Raw genomic sequence first — 12,902 nt, 5'->3', positions numbered from 1 at the left:
TGTGGGGTTTTTTTGGTTGTTGTTTGCCTGTTTGTTTTTAACTTTTTGATAAACAAAGTTAAAAAATTGAAAAAAAATCAGTAGAAAAATGGGAGTAAAAACTAAATGACAAATAGGGTGGGATGGGGGGATGGATTGGGTATTCTCTTTTCACTTTTATTTTTTATTCTTATTCTGATTCTTTCTGATGTAAGGAAAATGTTCAGAAATAGATTGTGGTGATGAACGCATAACTATATGATCATACTGTGAACAGTTGATTGTATACCATGGATGACTGTATGGTTTGTGAATATATTTCAATAAAACTGAATTAAAAAAAAATGTTTGCATGTCAAATGACTTTATCAAGAAAGTAAAAATATTAATAAACAATGGGAAAATATTTAGAAACCATATATCTGATAAATGTTTAATATCCAGAATATATAAAAACTCCTATAACTCAACAACAAAGTGATAAACATCCCAATTCAAAAAATGGGCAAAACATGGGATTAGATATTTCTCCAAAAAAGATATACAAATGTCCAATAAAGACAAGAAAAGACACTTAATGTCACTAGCCATTAGGGAAATGAAAATCAAAACCTCAATGAGATGCCATCTTACACCCACTAGAATGACTACTATTAAAATGAATGGAAAATAAGTTTTGGAGAGGATATGGAGAAATAGGAACACTCATATATCATTGGTGGGAATGTAAAATGGTATAGCCACTGTGGAAAACACTATGATGATTTCTCAGAAAGCTAAGTCTCAAATTACCATATGACCCAGCAATCACACTTCTAGCTATATGCCCAAAAATATTGAAAGCAGAAACTTGAACAGATATTTGAACAATGATGTTCATAGCAGCATTATTCACAGTTACCAAAAGGTGGAAGCAACCAAAAGGTCCATCAAAAGATTAATGCATACTCAAAATTTGGTATATACATGCAATGGAATATTATTTGGCCATAAAAAGGAAGTTCTGATACATGTGACAACATGGATGAAACTTGATGACACCATGTTGCATGAAATAAGCCAGATATAAAAACAGAAATGTTGTATGATCATACTCATATGAAATAATCAGAATATGAAAATTCATAAAGTCCAAAACTAGACTACAGATTCCCAGGGGCCAGATTGGGGTGGGGAATGGGGAGTTAATGTGTAATTGGTACAGGGTTTCTGTTTTGGATGATGGAAAAATTTTGGCCATGAATGATGGTGATGGAGACAGAACTTTGTGATTGTAATTAAGATGATTGCATTGTATATTTGAAAAGGGATTAAAGGGAATTTTTAAGTTGTATATAAGTTACCACACACACATACACAAAATATAGAACTGTACAATGCAAAACAATGAACCCTCATGTAAACAATGGGCTAAAGTTAATATTATAATAATATTATTTCACCAATTGTAAAAAAAAGTACCATGTGTATGTAAAATTTTAATAATAGGGATAACTGTGTGTGTAAGAGTGGGTTTATGGGGACTCTATTCTTTGTGTATGATTTTTCTGTAGACTTACAATTGCTCTAACAAAAAAAAATCACTCCCACAAAGTAGCCCCCACATCAACTAGAATAGAGCACAGTCCAGACTAGGTAACCAGTAAATATATTTTTTGAAATAACTTGACCATGTACATTTGGCTGCCATGGCTTTTTATATCTATGCTCATTCAATGCTAAGTTTTGTAGCAAATGCTCTGTAATGAAATACAAATGTTAGCATTGTGGAAGCCTGTGACACCTGGTATACATGTTAAAGCCAAGCACCATCTTCATGATTTAGTTAATTAGCAACAATTTGTTGAAATGTAATGGGCCCATCATTTTACTAGTAGACCACTGTTTTATGCTCAGAGAAGACAGTGTCTCTAAATAACAGGCTTAACACTGAATTACTCAAAGGGATAGCAATTAGATTTTTTCAATATAAAAAGAGAAAATGGATTCAATGATTCATTTAAATAGCAGCCTGTATCTTGAAGAAGTCATTCTCTATACTTTAATTATGAATGTGTTACACTGAGGTTTTCAAGGGTAGTATTCAAGATGAGGGAAAAACATGAAAGATAGGTGCCTCAGGGTGGGGCTCAAATGAGGGGCTGACATGTTAAGAGGTTTTACTGGTAGAAGACAATAAGGGTCACCTTAATTTCTTCTTGAAGTTGACATTACTGACCTAACTCTTCATTAAGCTATATACTTGAAAAAATAACAAGTACAGGCCTTTCTCTCCAGATCGTAAAATTAGTAGGATCTCAGCATAATAATGTTGAAAACAGAAAAAGGATAAATTTAAAGCACTTATAATCTCATTGCATGGAAGCAATCAGGATTAAGATTTTGAGGAATTCTATTCTTGCCTGCTTTCAAATCTGAGTTGTGTTTCCTCAGTAAAGGGATAGATTAGCATGAAGCCATCCATGTTAGTTGCTGTGTCTGAAAGGTCTGCTCAGTCTGAGGTGTACAGTTTTTAGTTAGAAGATGAAAGATCAAAGAAATTTGATCAATGTTAAGACCAAAACTGTGATCTATCTTTGATTTAACATGCTCTAAGCCAGTGGGTCACAACGAGTGGTCCCTGGACCAGCAGCATGGGGGAATTTGTTAGAAATGCAAATTTTCAGGCCCACTCCACCAGCCATGCTGAATCAGAAATTGTGGGTGTGGGGCACAGTAATCTGTGCTTTAAGAAGCCCTCGAGGTGATTCTGATCACCTCAAGTTTGGGAACCACTTCTCTAAGTGTATTTCCTACTTGGAAATGGACAGCCAGTGTAAGAATGATAATAATAGCAGCATTTTTGAGAACTTACTATGTTCCAGGCATTGTACCAAACACTTAGAATAAATGATGTCATCTATTCTCAAACCTTCCTATGAGATAATTACTATCATTATCTCCATTTTGCAAGTGAGGAAACCAATGAGTTCAGCTAACTTGCCCAACGTTACACAGCTAATAAATAGTAGAGACGTGGTTAAAATCCATGCAGTTGGTCCCCAGAAATGCTGCTTTTACCCAGTATATCTCTTTCTACCTTAGGACAATAAGACAAAACCAGCCTGAATAAAGACAATTGTTCTCAAAGAAAACTCTCCAACCCTATGGCTTTGTCTATAATGAACATAAACTGGGATAGAGAATTTTATTTATTCTTTTATTGTCAGACTAATCAAAGCATCTCCTATCTTTCCTGTGTCACAGTTACTAAACAAAATAAAATAAATTATGATATATTAGTTAAACTTTGGGGTCAATGTCTCTGTACTTCCTAGTTAAGTCATTGGCTTTTTCTAAATTCTCAGTTTCTTCCTCAGTAAAAAAAAAATGGGAAAATAATGGTACCTAAGTCTAAATAAGTTTGTTTTGAGAATTAAACTAAACTTTGTGTGTGTGTGTGTTTGTGGCAGTAGTAGCGGTAGATTCTGTTTTTGTTGTTATTTTGCTTTTTGATAAGCTCAACAGGGTTCTCTAAGTGGAAGGTGTTTTGCAGGTTTTAGAAATGTGAACACTGCCTAAAGAAATTTAATCTCCTGCCATCTGGGTCTGGTACTTCATATTTAACTCTCAAACATGTTACAATTATTCCTTAGATCATTAGGAAAAATAGTTTTATTATTCTACTTTGAATAATAAAGTAGAATTCAGCCAACTAGAGCAGAAACTCATTATGACATTAGCAGGCAGCTTAGAGTGACAGAGGCTTTGTACACCTAGCAAAGTTCTATCCTAGTTCAGAAATTGAGAGAGCTCCTTCAAAGCTGTCTTCAGCCCTCAGGGACCTCTGAACACCAAGAACACTAATACTCTCACCATTTGGCACCTACTTATATGCTGATTTGCATTGCTCACGTGTTAGATTTAACTCCCCAACCAGATTACAAATTTCTTGAAAGCAAGGACTTATTTTATCTAACATAGTACTAAACATATGGAAGGGACCTAATGTTTATGTAATTGTAATAAATATTCACCATTAAGCCCCAATTATATACTAGATACTTTGCTAGATGATTTGCACATATTACATCTGATCCTCAAAAGTAGGCTAAATGGTAAGTATTGTTATCTACACACTATGAAGAGAAAACTAAGGCTCAGAAGCACACAAACATATGCATCATGGGGGTCCCAGAAGGAGAAGAGAAGGAAAAAGAGCCAGGAAGAATATTTGAGGAAATAATGGCTGAAAATTTCCCAACCCTTTTAAAAGACATAAATATGCAATTCCAAGGAGCCCAAAATACTCCTAACAGAATAAATCTGAATAGACCCACTCCAAGACACATACTAATCAGACTGTCAAATGCCAAAGAGAAAGAGAATTCTGAAAGTAGCAAAAGAAGCAATTGACCACATACAAGAGAAGCTAAATAAGACTAAGTGCTGATTTCTCATCAGAAATCATGGAGGTGAGAAGGCAGTGGTACAATATATTTAAGATTCTGAAAGAGAAAAATTGCCAGCCAAGAATTCTTTATCCAGCAACAGTGTCCTTCAAAAATGAGAAAAAGTTAAAAACATTCACAGATAAGCAGAAGCAGAGAGAGTTTGCTAACAAGGAACTTGGCCTACAAGAAACACTAAAGGTAGTTCTGCTGGATGAAAAGAAAAAAAACAGGAGAAAGAGGCTTGGAGGAGAGTATAGAAGTGAAGATTACCAATGAGGGTAACTAAAATGATAAAAAGAGAAAAAAATAGATCTGACAAATAAAAGCCAAAGGATAAAATGTTTGACATAGGTTCTGCCTCTACAGTAATAACATTGAATGTTAACAAATTGAACTCCCCAATCAAAAGGCACAGATTGGCAGAATGGGAAAAAAAATATGATCTATCTATATGTTGTTTCCAAGAGACTCATTTTAGACCCAAAGCTACAAATAGTTTGAAAGTGAAAGGATAGAAAAATATATTCCAACACAAGCAGTAAACAAAACAAAACAACAAGCTGGGGTAGCTATACAAATATCAGACAAAATAGACTTTAAATGCAAAAATGTTGTAAGAGACAAAGAAAGATGTTACATATTCATAAAAGGGGTAATTTGCCAAGAAGAAATAATAATCATAAATATCTAAACATCTAATCGAGGCACCCCAAGGTGCATGAGGCAAACAATGGCAAAACTGAAGGGAGTAATAGATGTCTCTACAATAATAGTGGGAGAATTCAATGCAACATTTTCATCCATAGATAGAACATCTAAGCAGAGGATCAATAAGGAAACAGAGAACCTAAATAATATGATAAATGAATTAGACATAACTGATATATATAGAACATTGCACCACAAAACAGCAGGATATGCATTCTTCTCAAGTGCTCATGGACCATCCTCCAAGATACACCACATGCTGAGGGACAAAGAGGTCTCAATAAAATTTAAAAGATTCAAATTATATGAATCACCTTCTCTGATTTTCATGGAAGGAAGCTGGAACTCAATAACAGCCAGAGAATTGGAAAATTCACAAATTTATGCAGATTCAACAACACACTCTTAAACAATCAGTGGGTGAAAGAAAAAAATGTAAATGTAACTATCTTGAGAGGAATGAAAATGGGAGCACAACATATCAAAACTTATGGGATACAGCAAAGGCAGTGCTTAGAGGAAAAATCATAGCCCCAAAAATCTACAGTAAAAAGGAAGAAAGAGCTAAAATTAAAGATCTAACTGAACATCAGGAGAAACTAGAGACCTCCTCAAAATCAAATACGTCCATGCTTCAAAGGACTGTCAAAAGGGTGAAAGGGCAGCTGATGAAATGGGAGAAAATATTTGGAAACCACATATCTGATATGGGTTTTATATCCAGAATATACAAAGAAATCTTACAACTCAACAATAAAAGACAAACAACCAAATTTAAAAATGGGAAAAAACATTGTGCTGGTTTGAATCTATAAACCCAAGGAAAGCCATATTCTTTTAATCCAGTCTTGTGGAGGCAGACCTATTATGGATGGGACCTTTTGACTAGATTGTTTCCATGAAGATGTGACCCACACAATTTTGGGTGGGAACTTCTGACCAGATTATTTCCATGGAGATGTGGCCCCACCCATTCAATTAACTGGTTTACTGGTGTCCTCTATGAGAGGATAAAAGGAGAGACACTTTGAAGAGGGTTCAGTGAGACATTCTGAAGAGAGTTCAGAGACTGTTAGAGAGAAAATGCCCAGAGACATGTGGAGACAGCCATTGATACCAGAAATGGGAGAGAATCCAAGAGATGAAATCCAGAATTTGGACCAGAGAAGCTAAGAGCAGTCCCACAGATGCTTAGAGAGAAATGCCCTGGGAGAAACATACAAGGACAAACAGAAGCGCAGAGACATTTTAGAGAGAAGGGCCAGCAGATACCACCATGTGCCTTCCCATGTGACAGAAGAACACTGGATGCCAGCAGCCTTTCTTCAGAGTCAAGGTATCTTTCTCTGGATGCCTTAATTTGGACATTTTCATGGCCGTAGAACTCCAAATTTGCAACCTAATAAATTTCCATTGAAAAAGCCAATCCATTTCTAGCATCTTGCATTTTGGCAGCTTTACCAAACTGGAACAGACATGAATAGACATTTTTACAAAGATGATATACAAATGGCTAAAATTCACATGACAAGATGTTCAACATCACTGGCTATTAGGGAAATGCAAATCAAAACCACAATGAGATATCATTTCACACATATTAAAATGGCCATTATAAAAAAGAATAAAATTACAAGTGTTGGAGAGGATGTGGAGAAGTATTCACTGCTGGAGGGAATGTGAAAGATGGTTTGTCATTTTCTCAGGAAGCTAAGTATAGAGCTGCCATTTGATCTGGCAACCTGCTACTAGGTATATACACAGAAGAACTGAAAGCAAGGATGTGAACAGTAATTTGTACACTAATGTTCACAGCAGCATTATTCAGAATTTCCAAAAGATGTAAACAACTCAAGTGTCTATCAACTGATGAATGGATAAACAAAATGTGGTGTACACATATGATGGAATATTATTCAGCAGTTAAAAGGAAGGAAGTCCTGAAGCATACAACAACATGGATGAACCTTGAGGACATTATATTGAGTGAAATAAGTCAGACACAAAAGGACAAATACTGTATGATCTCACTCATGTGACCTAATTATAATATGTAAACTCCTAGGGATAAAATATGAATGGGGGAGCTGATGCTTAATGTGTGCAGAACTTTTAACTATGTTGAATTTAAATGTTTGTAAATGAATAGAGTTGATGGTAGCCCATTATGGTGTGTGTAATTAACAGCACTGAATTATGTGTGCGATTGTTGTTGAAAGGGGAATTTTAAAGTCATGTATGTAACTGGAAGGAAAATGAGAGGTTAAAACACGGGACTGAATAACACAGTGACCCCTGTGGTAGATGATGATGGTGATTAACAGTAAAAATATAAAAAATTTATTTCATTAACTGGAACAAACTTATGTCACTATTACAAGGAGTTAATAATAGAGTGGTATATGGGAAAATGCACTTATTGCAAATCATGGACTAGAGTTATCAGTAATATTTTAATATTCTTTCATCAATAGTAACTGATGTACCACACCAATGCTAGGGTTCAATAATGGGGGTGGGGTATGGGATTTTTATTTTGTGAGTAATGAAAATGTCTAAAATTGATCATAGTGATGAATGCACAACTATGTGATGATACTGTGAGCCACTGTATACTTTAGATGGATTGTATGGTGTATGAATATATCATAATAAAACTGCATTAAAAATAAAAAATAACAAAAAGTTCTATATATTAAGTTGTAGCTTTTAATTCTCTCATTGTATTTAAAACAGATATAATAGTGTAATCTCTCCTGTTAATTATTTGGATTGCTGGGTTGATTACTTTTTCCTTTGTATGTTACTAGCTGGTTTACTTCCTTTCCTTATGCCTCATTTAAACCACATTGGACCTTTCTATCTCTAAAACATTCCCTCTTTACTTGAGTAAATAATTAACACTATTCCTCTTCATACACTTAATTCTTAGAATAGGCATTTATCACATGTTGCAATACCTTCTATTGTTACCTGTATTTGTGTCAATATTACTGTAATATCCTTGAAGACAGAAATTCATCTTCTTAGCCACCCAAATGCCTATTAGAATTCCTAGCACATCACAGATGTAACTTAAATATACACTAAATAAACTTACAAGTGGAATAAAAATCTGCATGACCACAAGTTTATTTTAAATGAATTTTGCCTGAATTTCAAATTAATTTTTGGCTGGATACCTAAAGCTATTTTTATAAGGCATTGCTTAAAACATGTTGCAATATACAATTTAACTGATTTGCATAAGGGCATTTATAGCTTACTTATGAAAATGCAATCATTCATTTGATGGTGTACACAGTCTTTAACCCTATGGAACAAGTTGTTACATGATTGTGAAAGATTCCTCCAGTGGAAAAAAAGAAAAAATATAAATCAAAAAACATAATATTAAAGGTAACTATCCATTTCCAGGATTGTGAGTTGTGTCCAAATCACCAACACTCCTTAAATCTTTTCATCTTACTTAGTGCAACTTGCCAAGTACACTTGAAACAAGATAGTATTGGTTTTGGAGTCAGAAAACATGGTTTAAATCCAAGTATGACTTTGTTTAAACAACACTTTACCTCACTGCACCTCAGTTTCCTTGTTTGCAGGGTTGTTGTGGAGACTGAGATAATGTATATATATAGCCTAGTATATATTAAGCACTCATTAAACTATACAAATTGTCATTACTGACATTCAAATGTAAATTAAATTCAAGCCAGTTTTCTTGTGTGAGTTGCTTTGGTAAATAACTTGAATGGAGAACAAGTTAAAACTAAGGGATTTAAATATGGATTCCAGTTATCCCTATCTTTTGGCTTTCCTATAATCCTTCCCCATTATTTTCAGTGAATTGGGCTTTTTTGCATCACCAAATTGCCCCAGAATTAGGGGGTTTTATGAACACATGTGAAACATTCTTTGGCAATATTATAAAATGTAGCTTTTACCAGAGTAGCACTATTCATAGGTAAAATGGCAGCTTTCTTTGTTCACAGTAATAGCATGTTGAATTATACATGAGATTTGGAGCTCAACTTTGATCTGTATTTTTCATTTTGTTTACTGTTCTCTTTCTTATAGCAAAGGGGCTAGAAAAAAATTCCCCTATGTGAACAACCAAAGGATATATTTAGGGTTGCCTTTCTTTAAAATGATTGAGATATTGCTATACTTTCAGACTCACTACACTTAACTGTCCAAACAAAGCCTTCTATTTTTTATGCTTCATGTCCATTACACTGGATTGTAATGGTTCTTTGCTCATAACTGCATGTATACACTCTTCTCCCATGTATATTCATCTTTCTCAATGTAAATTCACCAAAAATGCTACAGATTATGGTTCTATGCGATGCACTTACAGAAAATCTAATGAAAAGAATAAATTATAGAGGAATAAATTACAAGCTACTAATATGATTCCCAATACTAGGGGCCCGAAAATTCTTTAACATGTGCCAAAACTACATTAGTGGGGAAAATGGAGGGGGGGAAACTCATAGAGACAGAATCTAGAATATAAGTTACCAGAGGATGGGGTGGGGATAGGAAATAGGGAGTTAAGGCTTAAAATGTACAGAGTTTATATTTTGGATGACAGAGAAGTTTTGGTAATGGAAGTGGTGATGGTAGCACAAAATTGTGAATGTAATTAACAGCTCTGAATTATAGATTTTAACGTGGTTAAAAGAGGGAAATTTTAATTGTATATATGTTACTAGAATACAATTTAAAAAATCCATAGAACTGCACAGCACAGTGAATCCTATTATAAATGATGGACTGCAGTTAATAGTACAATTATAAAAATGTGCGTTCATCAGTTGTAATGAACACACCACACCAATGCAAGGTATTAATGTTAGGCTGGTATATGCGAACACTGTATTTTGTGCATGATTTTTCTGTAAAACCACAACTTTTCTAACAAAAAAAAAAGAAAGGGAAAAAGGAAGGAAAGGAGGGAGGGAGGGAGGAAGAGTGAGCCAAAAGCACCCACAGAATGGTTTCCTCTGGGGTAGTTGTTTGCGAAGTATGTCCAGGGAACTCAAAGATTGTCTGAGACAATTCCAGAGAGTCCATTAGGACCAAATTATTTTCATAATAATGCCAACAAGCTACTTAACTTTTCTACTCTCATTCTTTCATGAGTATACAGTGGGGCTTTTCCAAAGGCCTTATGATGTGGGATACGGCAGCAGATTGAATATAGATGAAAAAAAAATTTTTTCCAGTGGGGAAACTGAAAAAAAAATTAGCATGAATTGGAAAGGACTGTCTTTTTGCTTTTGTTCACATAACATCATAGTTGTGCAGTGAATTAAGTGCACCAGGTAGATTGTTAGGCTGTTGTGAAACATGGTGTGCCAGTTTGGATGTATGATGTCCCCCAAAATGCCATGTTCTTTAATTCAGTCTTGTGGGGGCAGATGTATTAGTGTTGATTAGGTTGGAATCTTTGGATTAGGTTGTTTTCATGGAGACGTGACACACTCAACTGTGGGTAATAACTTTGATGAGATTATTACAATGGAGGTGTGGCCCTGACCATTTAGCATGGGTTTTAATTAAATCATTGGAGCCCTATAAGAGTTTAGACAGAAGGAGCTCAGTGCTGCAGCTTAGAGAGACATTTTGGAGATGGCCATTGAAAGCAGAATTTTGCTCAGGCTTCGGAGATGCTAGCTCAGAGTTTGCTCCGGAGAAGCTAAGAGAGGTCAAAATGCTCCAAGAGCAACATTTTGAAGAATGCACAGGAGCTGAGAGAGGAGCTGGAACACAACCCAGGATCACCAGATGCCAGTCACATGCCTTCCCACCTAACAGAGGTTTTCCAGATGCCATTGACCTTCCTTTGCTGAAGGTATATTAGTGTTGATGCCTTCATTTGGACATTTTCATGGCCTTCAGACTGTAACTTTGTAACCAAATAAACCCCCTTTATAAAAGCCAATCCATTTCTGGTATTTTGCATAAAGGCAGCATTAACAAACCAAAACATATGGGGAGCCACACCTCCATGGAAATAATCTCATCAAAGGTATTACCCACAGTTGGGTGTGTCACGTCTCCATGGAAACAACCCATATCATATTGTTGATATGAATAGAGTTGAGTAGAGCTCTACCACTCTAGGATATTGGGAGAAAAGTAGTTATATGAAGTGCAAAGATATTTCCAAGGACTTCTTTCTTGAAAGAACTTCCTCTCCTCATAGCTAAGTGCCCCAAAACTATAGATAATAAGCTGCCTCCCTGTTTTTATGGGCACCAAAGGCTCCCCTGACCCAATTATTTCCCTTCCACAGGCCTGCCACAGAACAAGAAATCTTCACATTACTCACACCTTTGGATAGACTCTATAAAGACTCTGGAGACCATATAATCATATCATTTGAATGGGTGACAGCTCAATCAAAATGGCGTATGAACCATAGCAAACCATATCAAGTGTGTTTTCTTTGACCAGAAAGTGTTAAAACAAATTTTAACATGGAGACCTTTCACAAAATCACCTAGATCCACATTTCTTTTGAAAACTCATGAAACCTTGCAAAACTATACTCACATTCTTGCAAAAAGAATAGTGACTTTGGAAAATTATGATTTCATCTTTGAGTCTAAGTTTCCTCTTCTGCAAAATGAGGGTAATGATATCTATATGATAGAATAGTGTAATCAGATTAAATGATGTTCAGAGAGAGGTTAGTACATATTAAGCACTTGATAAATGGCAATATTTGTCAGAACCAACGATTAGTGGCTGTCCCCTGTAGATAGTGAATGTACCCTCCAATTTTGCACCAACACTTCAATACCTGTTTTTTTCTCTCAATACTAATAATGAACATTAGCTGTCATTTTATCAGTACACTTACACTGTAGTTATCATTATAGCAAGAATACCTTTCTTTTAAAAAAGTAGAAAAATGAATGAAAACTGAGAGGGCTGTAATTCAAGAAAAGTAGGAAACAGCACTAAAACGACAGTTGATACCCATATACTTCAAACATTGCCTAATTTATAAGTAAGGTAGGTTTTGCCCACCATGAAAAGTACTACTTTAAAGTTTCTACCTATTTGGAAGTATTGTTGTACTCACACTGTGTATTTCAGACTGTTCATTCTCAGTCTCAAAATTTCAACATTTGGTCTTTTGTATATGCACTGCAGGCCCTGCTGCCATGAAGTGTGTGACTGAGTCCCCAAGAGGGAAGTCACCAGAGTGGAAGAGCAAGACCTGAACTTCCAGCTCCCTCTCCTCATGTACTCCTCAGAGTGGACCTACGCTGACCAGGAGTGAATTCACAGTTCATCGAACATGAACTGGAAGGTTCTTGATCATGTGCCTCTGTTGCTGTATATATTGGCAGCAAAGACATTAATTCTCTGCCTGGCATTTGCTGGAGTCAAAATATACAAAAGGAAAATATTGGAAGCAAAACTACAAAGCCTGGATGATGAAAAGAAGAAGCAGAGAAGAAAGATAACTAAAGGTAAATCAAAGATTTTGCAATTTAAATGTCAGCTTGACTGGACTCCAGATAAGAAGAAAGACTTAATTATTGAATGATGTGTCTGTCAGAGGACAAACTTCCAACTTTTGCTCTAATTTAAAGTAATGTGACTTTTTATATGCTTAAGAAGCAGAATCTTATTTACAAAAATAAAACGTCTTTGTGTTTAATTTTTTTTTAAACCAAGATTTTAAAAAGACTCCAAGAATCTGAGTGGTGCAATGGAAAGATAGTATTCTTTGCCTTGTTTAATTTTAAGTTCAGGAAA

The sequence above is a fragment of the Choloepus didactylus genome, chromosome X, assembly GCF_015220235.1.
Source record: "Choloepus didactylus isolate mChoDid1 chromosome X, mChoDid1.pri, whole genome shotgun sequence".
NCBI lineage: Eukaryota > Metazoa > Chordata > Mammalia > Pilosa > Megalonychidae > Choloepus > Choloepus didactylus.
The sequence above is the reverse complement of the archived record's forward strand: the minus strand, read 5'-3'. Positions refer to the sequence as shown.